Source organism: Nicotiana tabacum, chromosome 11, assembly GCF_000715075.1.
Source record: "Nicotiana tabacum cultivar K326 chromosome 11, ASM71507v2, whole genome shotgun sequence".
NCBI lineage: Eukaryota > Viridiplantae > Streptophyta > Magnoliopsida > Solanales > Solanaceae > Nicotiana > Nicotiana tabacum.
The window spans coordinates 155,722,482-155,734,532 of NC_134090.1; positions in this window are offsets into that span (position 1 = coordinate 155,722,482).

A 12,051-nucleotide genomic window follows, 5' to 3' on the forward strand; every position below is an offset into this window, starting at 1 on the left:
AGTATAGAGAAGAAGTAAAAGGCAGGAAGGTTCTGACTATTTCAGATCTTAAGCGAGGCAATGAAACAGTAACTATTCTTTTTCAACTTCAAAACTCTCCAAAATGAATTCTGCCCCTGTATATTCAGTGTATCCAGAATGTATATCGGGTGTATACTTCTCACTCCGCCCCCTCTTTTTTTCTTCTCTCTATCTAGTTTTTCCTCTTTTTTTTTCCACCCCTTCTTCCTAAATTTTCTCTTCTATTTATAGCAAAATTTTCGAAATTTTCAGATTTGTTTTTTTATTATTTTATTATTTTTTTAATTAAAAGAAATCCCACTTACAAATTGCTTTTATTTTTTTAGAAAAAGAAATCCCACCTTTATTTACTTTTATTTTTAAAATTTTAACTTTAATTACTTTATCTTATTTAAAATCCCACTTTTTATTTTTTTAAAAGAGAATCTCACTTTATTTAACTTTTCTTTAAAAAACAAACCACTATCTTTTTTTTTCTTTTAAAAATTCTACTTTCAATTACTTTAAATTTTTTAAATTTTCAGATACCTTTATATTTATTTTTTAATTCCAACCTTATTTTACTTTTAAATTTTTTAAAACTTTTTACTTTTTTTAAATTTTCTACATTCTTTTACTTTTTTTTTAAAAATCATTTCCGAAATTACTATATATATATATATTTTTTAAAATAAAAATAATAAATAAAATAAAATATTTTCGGATTTTTTTATATATAAAAAAACAAAAAATAAAACTATTAATAGTGATAATTCACTTTTTATTTTTTATTTTTTTGGTTTTGTTTTGTGTTGGACAAAAATGAAGAAGGGGTGTTGGGTTAATGGAGCGGACCGGATCGACCCGGTTTGAAACGGACCGGGTCATGGGGAAAGTTGGGCAATTATTTGGGCCTGTGGTTTGAAATTGAAGAATTGGCCCAATCCGATTTTTCTTTGTATTTTTGTTCTCTTTTCTTCTTTTATTTTTCTAAAACTAAATTATAAAAGTACTTAAATTATTATTAAGAACTAAATTAAGTTATAAAAGCGCAAATTAACTTCCAATAACAATTAACGCACAATTAAGTAATAATTAAGCATAAAATTGTTCATTTGGACATTAAATGCTAAAAATGCAAAAGATGCCTATTTTTGTATTTTTTATTAATTTAACAAATAAACATGCATAGACAAACATACAAATAGTTACACAAAATATCACAAAAATTGCACACCAAGAAAAATTATTTTATTTTTGAATTTTTTGGGAGTAATTCTCATATAGGGCAAAAATCACGTGCTTACAGCTGCCCCTCTTTGCCCGAAGACACGAAGGGGCTCCTACAGCCCAAGCGCAATATGTTGGTCAGTCATTATTACCTGACCGGTCAGCCCATTGTTACCTGACCAATTTACATAATACAGTGCCATTGTTACCACTATTTCAAGTATATCATACAGTGTCATTGTTACCACTGTTTCAAGTATATCATACAGTGTCATTGTTACCACTGTTTCAAGTATATCATACAGTGTCATTGTTACCACTGTTTCAAGTCACTTTATAATCAGTCCAGAAAATAATATAATAAGCCCCTTGGGCATTTACAAAATAGAAGTTTCCAACCCGAAATACATTTAAAATGTCATTTGAGTTTACTTTGGACTGAAATTAAATGATATTAATCCCCGAAGGATTCTACAAGTCGGCACAAGGCCCCCAAACGTGGCATTAAGCACAAATATCATCAATACATGTGCGTATCAGTCGCCAACATATTATAAGTATCAATACAATGTGCGAATCAGTCGCCAATATACTATAATTATCACTCGGGATGGACCAAGTCACAATCCCCAATCATATACGACCCCGCACTTGCCATGGGATGCGTGTCACGCCTCAATATAGTGTTACGATGTGAAAGTCCGGGGTTTCAAACCCTTAGAACAACAGTTGCATCAATTACTCACCTCGAACCGGCTACTTCTTTAGCTCGCGACGCCTTTGCCCCTCGAATTGGCCTCCACGTGTGTCGAATCTGCCCAAAATCGCAACGAATATGTCGCATTATGCTAAAGGGACAATACCCAATCGAAAGCAATCGAAAAATATCGAAATTCACGAAATTTGCAAAACCGGAGCCCCGGGCCCACTTCTCAAAATCCAGAAATTTTTACATCAAAATGTTCCTTATATCGCCACGAGTCTATACATACCAAATTCATAAGAATCGGAGTCCATTTGGCCCCTCAAATCCCAAATTTAGAATTTCAATTTCAAGCCCTATTTTCTTACAATTTGGCTATATTTTCATGAATTTCAAGGATGATTGCACAATATAATCATGTATTTAGTTCATAGGACTTACCTCCAATCACTTCCCGTCAAAACCCCTTCAATTCCCGTACAAAAGCTCTCAAGGTTGCTCAAAAATGGTGGAAAAATGGGTTGGGTTCGCGGTTACTGTTCACTGCTGCAGAAAATACAGCAGCTTTTTATGAAATTTGCAGCACAACCATTTTTTACTAAAATGGCTCTAACTCCATCATACGAACTTGTAATTAGACGATTCTTGTTCCTGTGAGTCAAAAATAATAATACGAACACAACCCTTCAATCGAAACTCAATTCGGAGCTCGGTTGACCAGTTCAATACTCATTTCGCTCGTTAAACAATTAACTCACATTTCACGTCAAAAACCCAATCGCGACTTGATGAAATTAAACCAAAATTTTCAGATCAGTCCTATAATTCATGATTTAAATTCTGGAAGTCTCGAAATTAAATTTGGATCTCTAGAACTACAAATGAACCTTTAGATCATTACATTTATGCTCAAAACGGCAAAAATCTACCAAAAATGACCCATTGGGCATCCGAAACACACCCGAGGCCAGTGGGACCTCAACCAATCATGCCCACATAATTCATAACATCATTAAAACCTTCTCAAATCATCAAAACACCTCAAATAATATCAAATTATCCAAAACTCATCGAATTCAAGCCTAAGTTTCCAAAAACTTCCGAAAATACACTTTCGATCAAAAACCCGACCAAACGATGTCCGAATAACCTAAAATTTTGCACACACATCACAAATGACATAACAAATCTACAACAACTATCGGAATTCCATTCCGACTCCCGGATCAAAATCTCACCTATCAACCGGAATTCGCCAAAATACTAACTTTGCCAATTCAAGCTTAATTCTACCCCGGTCATCACAAAAATATTCCGGACACACTCCTAAGTCCCAAATCACCTAACGAAGCTATTCGAACCATAAAATTTGCATTTCGATCCCTCTAACACATAAGTCAATATCCGGTTGACTTTTCCAACTTATGTTTTCTTAAGAGAGACTAAGTGTCTCAAACCTTACCAAAACTAGTCCGAATGACTTCAAATTATGCACACAAGTCACATTCGATATTACGGACTTGCACCAACTTTCAGAATCGCATTCCAACCCCGATATCAAAATTTTCACTTCCGGTCGAATTTTCTCAAAAACCTTCAAATTCCTATATTTAGCCAAATGACTTCAAAATGACCTCTGGACATCCGAATTCACTTCCGATTGCGCTCCCAACTCCAGAATCACCATACAGAGCTATTCCCAGACTCGGAATCCCAAACGGGCATCTATAACTCTGAAATGCCTTCCAACCCAAGTTTATGAAATTCTTCTAAAATACTAACTTCCACAATATACGCCGAAATGCTCAGGGGTTATCCAAAACCAAATCCGGACATACGCGCAAGTCCGAAATCATTATTCGAACATGCTGGAACTTTCAGATCCCAATTCTGAGGTCGTTTACTCAAAATTCCAATCTTAGCCATTTTCTTCAACTTAAGGTTGTCGCAATGAAAAGTTTCTTTCCAATTTGACTCCGAATTTCTTGAAATTCAATTCTGACCATAAGTACAAGTCAATATACCTAAAATGAAGTTGTTCATGACTTCCAACTGCTGAATGACGCACTAGAGCTTAAAATGACCGGTCGGGTCGTTACATTTTAATTAAGTTTATTAGTGCTTAACACAAATAGGTGGAACTTTTCTTCGAACATGAAGAGTCAAAAATCATTTATCAAAGCCACGGGAATCACACATAAGATATAAAAGGTACAGATACAAATATATTTTAACCAACCATTTTAGACTTAAGTACTTGTATAACCATACATCATTTTTTTCTATGAATTCAAACAAAAAGCTCTACTTCAAAAGTAATACACAAAAAATAATCAAAGAACCAGAAATTGACTATGTTTCCCTCAAAAGATATTGAAAACTTAGAATCAAATCTTTGGGAAGAATTCTTTAGGAGATAAGAATCTTAAAACAAAAAGTAAAACTGAAGCTTAAGCACCTTCTTCCTCTACTATTGTATTTAACTAAATGAAATCGTCATGAATTTCTTATTTCTTGGTCATTGGCAGATTCGATATGACATTAGAGCATGTATCCTTTTCAAGGGATGTATCTTTTTCACTTGTTTTGCAATTTCATTGACCAATCAAATTGTTAAATTGTTATGTTGTTGCAGGCATAACATCGAGTGCCTTAGTTGCATCGTGGTTGTAGTCTAAATTCACCATGTTAAGTAAACAACGAAAAGATCAAATAACTGGAAAAGTAGAGTAAAAAGAAAGCAAGAAGTCATATTGATGGAAGTTGTCATTGATAATAAAATACAGCATGTACAAATAGAGAACATTATAAAAGCATAAGTTTTCATATATACATATATCGTCAGGAAAGAAATGTATATAAAAATAGTAAAGTTGGAGAAGAACAATTTAAAAGTCAAATATAGAGTAAATGAATAGACTCAATCTCGCAACAACAATTTTGATACTTCAGGTTATTACAAAAATTGAATTGCATAACTCACAACCAAACTTTTCAAAAGTAACACAAGCAGGAAATTAAACATGGAAAAATAAAATAAAAATCAACATGCATTAAGAAAAATATTCTCTTAAACAATTAAAGAATGTCAAGTAAAAAAACACACACAAAGAGGTATACAAAATGCATATATTCCAAGCAATAACGGAAAATAGGTAGTGTGCGATAAATAAAGAAAAAAAAGAAAGAAAAAACTTAGCGCAACTCGAAAACACAAAAACACAAAAACACGAAAGACAAACTCGACCCAGAGAAATTTGAAAAAGATGACTCATAGCAATGGCCAGAAGCTGAGCAACAAAGGAAGCAAAATGCAGAGAGAATAGAGCTCTAGAGTGGATTCTAGAATCTATTGATAAGGAGAGGAGAACATATACATACATGTATTACATAGAAGTAATTTTAGTTGCAAATTTGCCCCAAAAGAATTTGATATCACAAGTTTTTCCTTGTTCGTCCACCTCCAAATCCCATCTGTTCATCCACCTCCAATTGTCATTTCAAAATATTAGTAACAAGGATAATTCCAGATTAAAAAATAGAATCATATGTTTACATGCCCATAAAAAAATAATGGATAAAAACTAAGTAAAATTAAAGAATAACCAGGAAAACCTAACCAAAATATAGAAACTTTGAAATGAAACCAAAATCTAAGGCCAGAAATGAGCAGCAAACAAAACAAATGCATAAGATGGTTAAGAGAAAGAGTAAATAGATATTCAAGATGGAGACTTACTTTCTCTCTTGCCAATCTTCTTCAAGTGCATGCGCAGAACCGGTTAAAGGAGAGCCAATCCACAGGAATTTCTAGAATATAAGAAAATTTGATACTCCCTCCATTCCATTCCAATTTATATGACTTTTTGGTGTGATAGAAAAGAGAACCTCTTTCTAAATTTGGAAATAATTTAGCTTAAACTTATAAGCCACATAAATAATTTGGGTCCCTTTTTGACTTGTTTAGTACCACAAATTCCAAAAGTCTTATTTTTTCTTAAACTCCGTGCCCAGTCAAATAAGTTCACATAAATTGCATAAATTGGAACGGAGAGAGAAACTTTTTAAAAAGTCCGTAGTAAAACCACGAACATCGATGGAAAATAAATTGATAGAGCTAAATGTGATGACCCGCCATGTCATCATGCCACATAGGCGCCATTTGGCATATATTATTACCATGTGGAAGCTTACATAAGAAGAAGGCTAGCATTTGTGAGAAGATTCTATAGAAGTATGGACATTTCCTTAGGAAGAACCTAGATCCTTATGGATTTGCTAGGAAAGTCCTTGGAATCTTCTAGGCTTGTAGATAATTCTAGAGAAAGCCCTTATCTTGTAAATATCAATGACTTGTATAATAGTTAATATTTATACACTGGCCCCTAGGGGGCTAGTATATAAAGGGGGCCACTCATTTGTAATTTATCAATCAAATAATTCAAGTTCTCTCAAATACAAAGCTTTCTTTAACAATTCTCTTGCGTTCTTTCTTCCATTCTCTTAGCGATCTTGAGTGTAGTAAGGCTGACTTGGCATAGCAAGAACGTGAGCAAGTTGTACAAGACCGTGAGCGAATTGTCAAGTGCCGCACGTGTACTTAGTTAACAAATAAGGACGTGACAACGTGGTATCAGAGCTAAGGTTTCAACTAAAGGAATGACGAACGACGGAGAAATTAGCATTGCCAACACAGAAGCCAACGTCATCCAGGATGCTGCTGGCAAGAGCGGCCGTGGCAAAAAGAGGAATGACACCAACAAAAGCCAGGAGGTGCCACCCGAGGTTTTGTCAAACGAAGGTCTTACATCCCAAGAACCATCTGCCACTGGGGAGAGCGAGGATGAAGTGGAGGTCCTGCCCGGGGATGTCTCTCTCGGTAAAGAATGAGTGATGAAGGTGAACGCGGGGATGGACGCCATGGAGATCTTTGGCCATTGCTTGGGGAAGGTGGAAGGCACCCTTAGCGTTCTTGAGGGGCACACTCTTGAAGAGATTGAGAGTATTCGAAATGACTTGGAGGGACGTACACACACCAAGATAAAACTAAGGCAAACCATCACTACATCAGAGTGCAGACTCATGAAGGCTTTGAGTACTATCGATGCTATGAAGGCAAAGATAGATTCGCTCGAGGAGCATGTCAATGCTGGCGTGACCGAGGCAGCCAACAATATTGTGGTGACGAGAGAGGACAAGATCGAGGCTCATAAACCCCTGGTGTTCAAAGGTGTTCGTGATGCACAAAAAGTGGAAAACTTCCTTTGGCACTTGGAGAACTACTTCGGGCATGGAAAGGTGAGGGACGACGAGGCCAAGATCAACACTGAGGTATTGTACCTCTCAGAGACTGCCATGCTTTAGTGGATAAGGAAGATGGCCGACGTGGATAAAGGTCTATATACTATTAGTACATGGGATCAGTTCAAAGCCGAGTTCAAGAGACAGTTCTTTCCAAACAATGTCTTGTACGAGGCAAAGCGCAAGCTCAGGGAATTGAAGCAAACATGGAGCATACATAACTATGTCAAGGAGTTGACTACCCTTATGCTTCAAATCCCCAACCTGACTAACGATAACTTGTTGTTCCACTTCATGGACGGGTTGCAAAATTGGGCTAAGCAGGAGTTTCAACGCCGACAAGTCACTGATATAGACCAAGCCATAGTGAAGGCTGAATCATTGATGGATTCAGGCATGACAAGCACGACAAAGGCAAAGGCAAAAATTTAAAGGTTAGCTATGTCAAAGGTGGGGGAGACCATAACAAAGGCAATGAGATACAACAACAATACTCGAAGACTCAAGATTCCAAAAAATCGAGTAGCCGTCAGGGCTACACCATGAAGAAGCCGCGGGCCGAGAAGAAGGGATGCTATATATGTGGAGGGCCACACGGCTTCAGGAATTGTCCTGACCTTAAGAGCCTCAGTGCCATGGTCCGTGAACAAAAGAAGCAGCCACAAGGAGAGAGTTTGGGCACCGCATAGTTGGGTATGATCGGATTATGTGGTGTTATCACGAAATAATCTATCCAACCTACCGAGAATGGCAATCAGTACGTGGATCTCACCATCAACAATAAGCCCACTTGTGCAATGGTGGATACTGGAGCAACTCATAATTTTGTTACTGAGGCTGCCGCAAAGAAACTAGAATTGAAGCTTGCTCCAACCAACTCCCACGTCAAGACCGTGAATGCCGAGGTACAAAATGCTCGTGGGGTAGCTAATGGAGTTGTCGTCAAATTGGGAACTTGGAAATGTATGACAAACTTTACAGTAACCGCTATGGATATCTTTTGTCACACCTCCTTTTTGCGCGCCTGCCCCGAAGGGTAAAATGCGCGAGGGAGTTTTTCCAATTTAAGTGACAATATTAGAAATGGGATTATTTATTTAATTTAGAGTCGCCACTTGGGAAAGGTTTGGCTTTTGGTGTCCCAAGTCATCGGTTTATCTTGAATCCCAAATCGAGGAAATTTTTCGACTTTCCAAATGAAGTCTGCGAACCAGAAATTCTAAGTAAGGAATTCTGTTGACCCGAGGGAAGGTGTTAGGCACTCCCGAATCCCGTGGTTCTAGCACGGTCACTTAAATTGTTATAATGGCTAAATATCTGATTTTAATACATGTTATAACTTGTGTGCTTTTATTAAGTTTAAACCGTTATTATTATTATTTTCAATAGAATTGCAACGTTGTGAAAATGCATCTCGACCCACGTCACAATCAATGCACCCGTGGTTGTTAATACATTCCGACTCCGTTGAGATTTGAATTTGGGTCACATAAATGCGCACCCGAATTTAAGAATGTAATTTAATTTAGTCGCGCCTAAAGAGTCTAACGCGTTATTATCTTTGGGGAGGGCAGTGAAATTCACTAAGCAGTCCATCCCAAATTCTAAGTATTTTATTATGACCAATTATTGAGGGCCCCGCAATTTGCATTTTTATTTGGCGAGGCTCGTCTCATTTTTTGAAAGGATAAACCTACAGCGACTACATTTTCTATTATGTTTGTCTCTAAAATGAAAGAAAGAAAAATATACGCTAATTAAATTACGAGCTTGGCAAGTTTGAGCCTTTTATCAATTATTGGGTTACAAAAATGCTAAACGCAAAATCGCAATCGAATTTACTCAAAAGAAAATTGTTTCATGCCTTATTCTATAATTGAACATTACTAAAAGAAAATGAAATTATAAATAAGATATAGAATTGACAAACGCTATCGTCAAAACAAACCAATTATTCTTTAACTAATTTAAACCTCACATTATTAGACAAATTGAACCATTGGAACTAATTTTTTATTATTTGAAAACGGACCAAACTTGACTACCAACACATTCGAAAGTTGTTAAACTTAATCGACACTTTGAAAATCTATTACCTTTGAAAGAACTCTGACAAACCTTGTTCGAAATCAATCCATGCCTATTAAGTTCATAACCCTAGCCTTACTACATCGAATCAAACTTCAAATACAGTAGACTTAACGATTCTGCGAAATTACTCGCTTAATGTCCTACTAGTTTTGCGTTAAAGTTTAACATGTTTATTTTTCAAATCAACAACTACGGGATATGACATTTATAAACTATCTACATAATTTAAATTCCTGTCACAGAAATCTACACACCTAACAGTTTCAATTAAACAGTCATGTTTCCAATATTCATACAAAATATAAAACAGAACTAATATTAGATGAATCTACTTCATTTGACATCTATGAAATTGAAGGCGATAAATAGCATCCAAATGTACAGATTCGCTGCATAATCCCGTTTCAACTTCAATTCAAGTTACATCAAGGTGATTCGAAGTATGTACCTGGATGTTGAAACACAAGAAGAAGAAGAAGAAGAAGAAGAAGAAGAAGAAGAAGAAAGTAGAAAATCAACAGCAGCAAAAATGGCAGAAGCAATAGCAAACCAACAGCAACACGACCAAAGCCCAGGAAATCGAAATATGGCCCCGAAACACTTGGAATTAATCGAAACCAATATGCTCAGCAATGAATCTAGCAATTACAGTTGAACCCAAACGAAACAGAAAAACAAATCGAATATCTCACTACTAATGTTCAAATGAATCCAATAACTTCAAACTACAAGTAATGGACAGGATTACCTATTCCAAACTTATGCTTTTGTTCTTTTGAGAGATGTTGGAATTGAAATTTAGTTTAGAAATTGGAAACAAACTCAGAAGAAAAGGCAATGAAACAGTGCTTTTCTCTTTAGCTCTCAAAACCTTAAACTTTTCTGTTTTTGAACCCCTCTAGACTGATTCAAAACTGATCTACAATGCTCTCCCCCTTCTATTTTCTCATTTTCTTATCCTCTTTAGAACTCCTGATCTCTCCTCTCAAACCAATGGAAACTTTCTGTTTTTATAGCCAGGAATCCCCCCCCCCCTTTCCAGCCTGTTCGTGTCCCATTTAAAATTGAACTCCCCCCATGTTCTCTTTTCTGTTTTTCCACTCACAAACTAAAGAAAGGTATCCCTCCCATGAGATTCCCCCCTGAAAGCCCTTATCTTTAATATTAAAAGTGGTTTTCCTTTTATTAAACTAAACAAAGTATGGGCAGCATGAATATGCCCTGACAACACATGTTGTCAAGTTAATTTTAATCCATTAAAGGCTCCAATGCACATATTGTCCACAAAAGTAGATAAACAGGGACAACAATTCTATATCAATTCGAATTGAACTCTGAAATCTATACCAAAACTAACAGCTATAACCAATCCTTAAGTAATTTTAATTCAACTAAACAGGCTAAACACAGTGCAATCAATTCTCAAAAGCCTCAGTAAACAAATCAACAGTACGAGTCAGATTAATACCATTCCAAACTGAAACTAATTGACGACATGTATCGAATCGACTACGCGAAATACAACACATTCAATCAATACCCAATGAATCAGAATTGAATAGTATTAACAGGGGGTGCAACTCGTACTGTCAGAACAAAGTTAACCCTAAAACTAATTAATCGACCAAATTTATTTTCAATCGATTATATAGTTTACACACATACACTCAATAAGTTAATAGAGAAAAACTCGACCAAATAAAAGGTCCGGGCAAGATGGACAGAATAGTCGACACAAAAAATACAAAATAAATCAACTAAATATTTGGACGCATGAACAGACATTTAATTATAACAAACAACATGAACTGACAAGGAAAAGAAAAAGAAATACCTTAAAGAATTGACCCTGTCTCGGATTTTGAATCGAACCTCTTTTGGGAGTTGAACGGACTTTAATCGAAGTGTTATCAACTGAGAACACTACGATTAAGGTCTATTAGACCCCAACCTTCTCGTTTAATTGGACAAAACTTCAAATTCCGGATTTCTAGGGTTCTTGGGCCTGATTTGGGACTTGGGGTTTTCTAGTTAGATTCGGACCAAACCAAGCACGAGGGAGGTCAGGGGGATACCTGGTATGGATTTGGGGTGGTTTGGCACAGGTTAGGGTTCGGCTCGAATTTTCAAACGAAGATTCGAGATGGTGGGGGAAGATTCGAGACCTATGGTTAGTAGATCCGTATTCAGGGGGTCGAGGTGTACTAGGGGTGCTAGTCTGGGGGTCACCGGAGTTGTTGCTGCCGGGTTTACGGTGAGGGGAAGGGGGGGGCGCTAGGGTTCTAAGGGTTTGGGTTCAATGAGGGAGATGACTCGAGGGAGGGGGGTCTGGCTTAGGGCGTGGGGTGAGAGGGGGAGGCTTATATACGGGATGGGTGGTTCGATCTTGGTCGTTGGATCATCAATGATCAACGGCCTTGATCTTTCCACTTAAAGGAACGACGTCGTTTGGTCTCATGTTGCCAAGTTTCAGTGGGTCGGGTATCTGGGGAAAACTTGGGAGCCATTGGATTGGAGGGGATGAATGGCTCCGATTGGTCATTCCTAAACGGCGTCGTTTGGGTTAATGAGGGACCTGAACTGGACCGTTGGATCTGTTTGACCAACGGTTTAGATGAAGGCTGCCAAAACGGCGTCGTTTCTTTGTATTTGGGGAGGGCTGGATTGGATCAATGAGTTTGGGCCTGATTTTGGGTCTAAAAACCAGCCCAATTCCGATTTGTCCA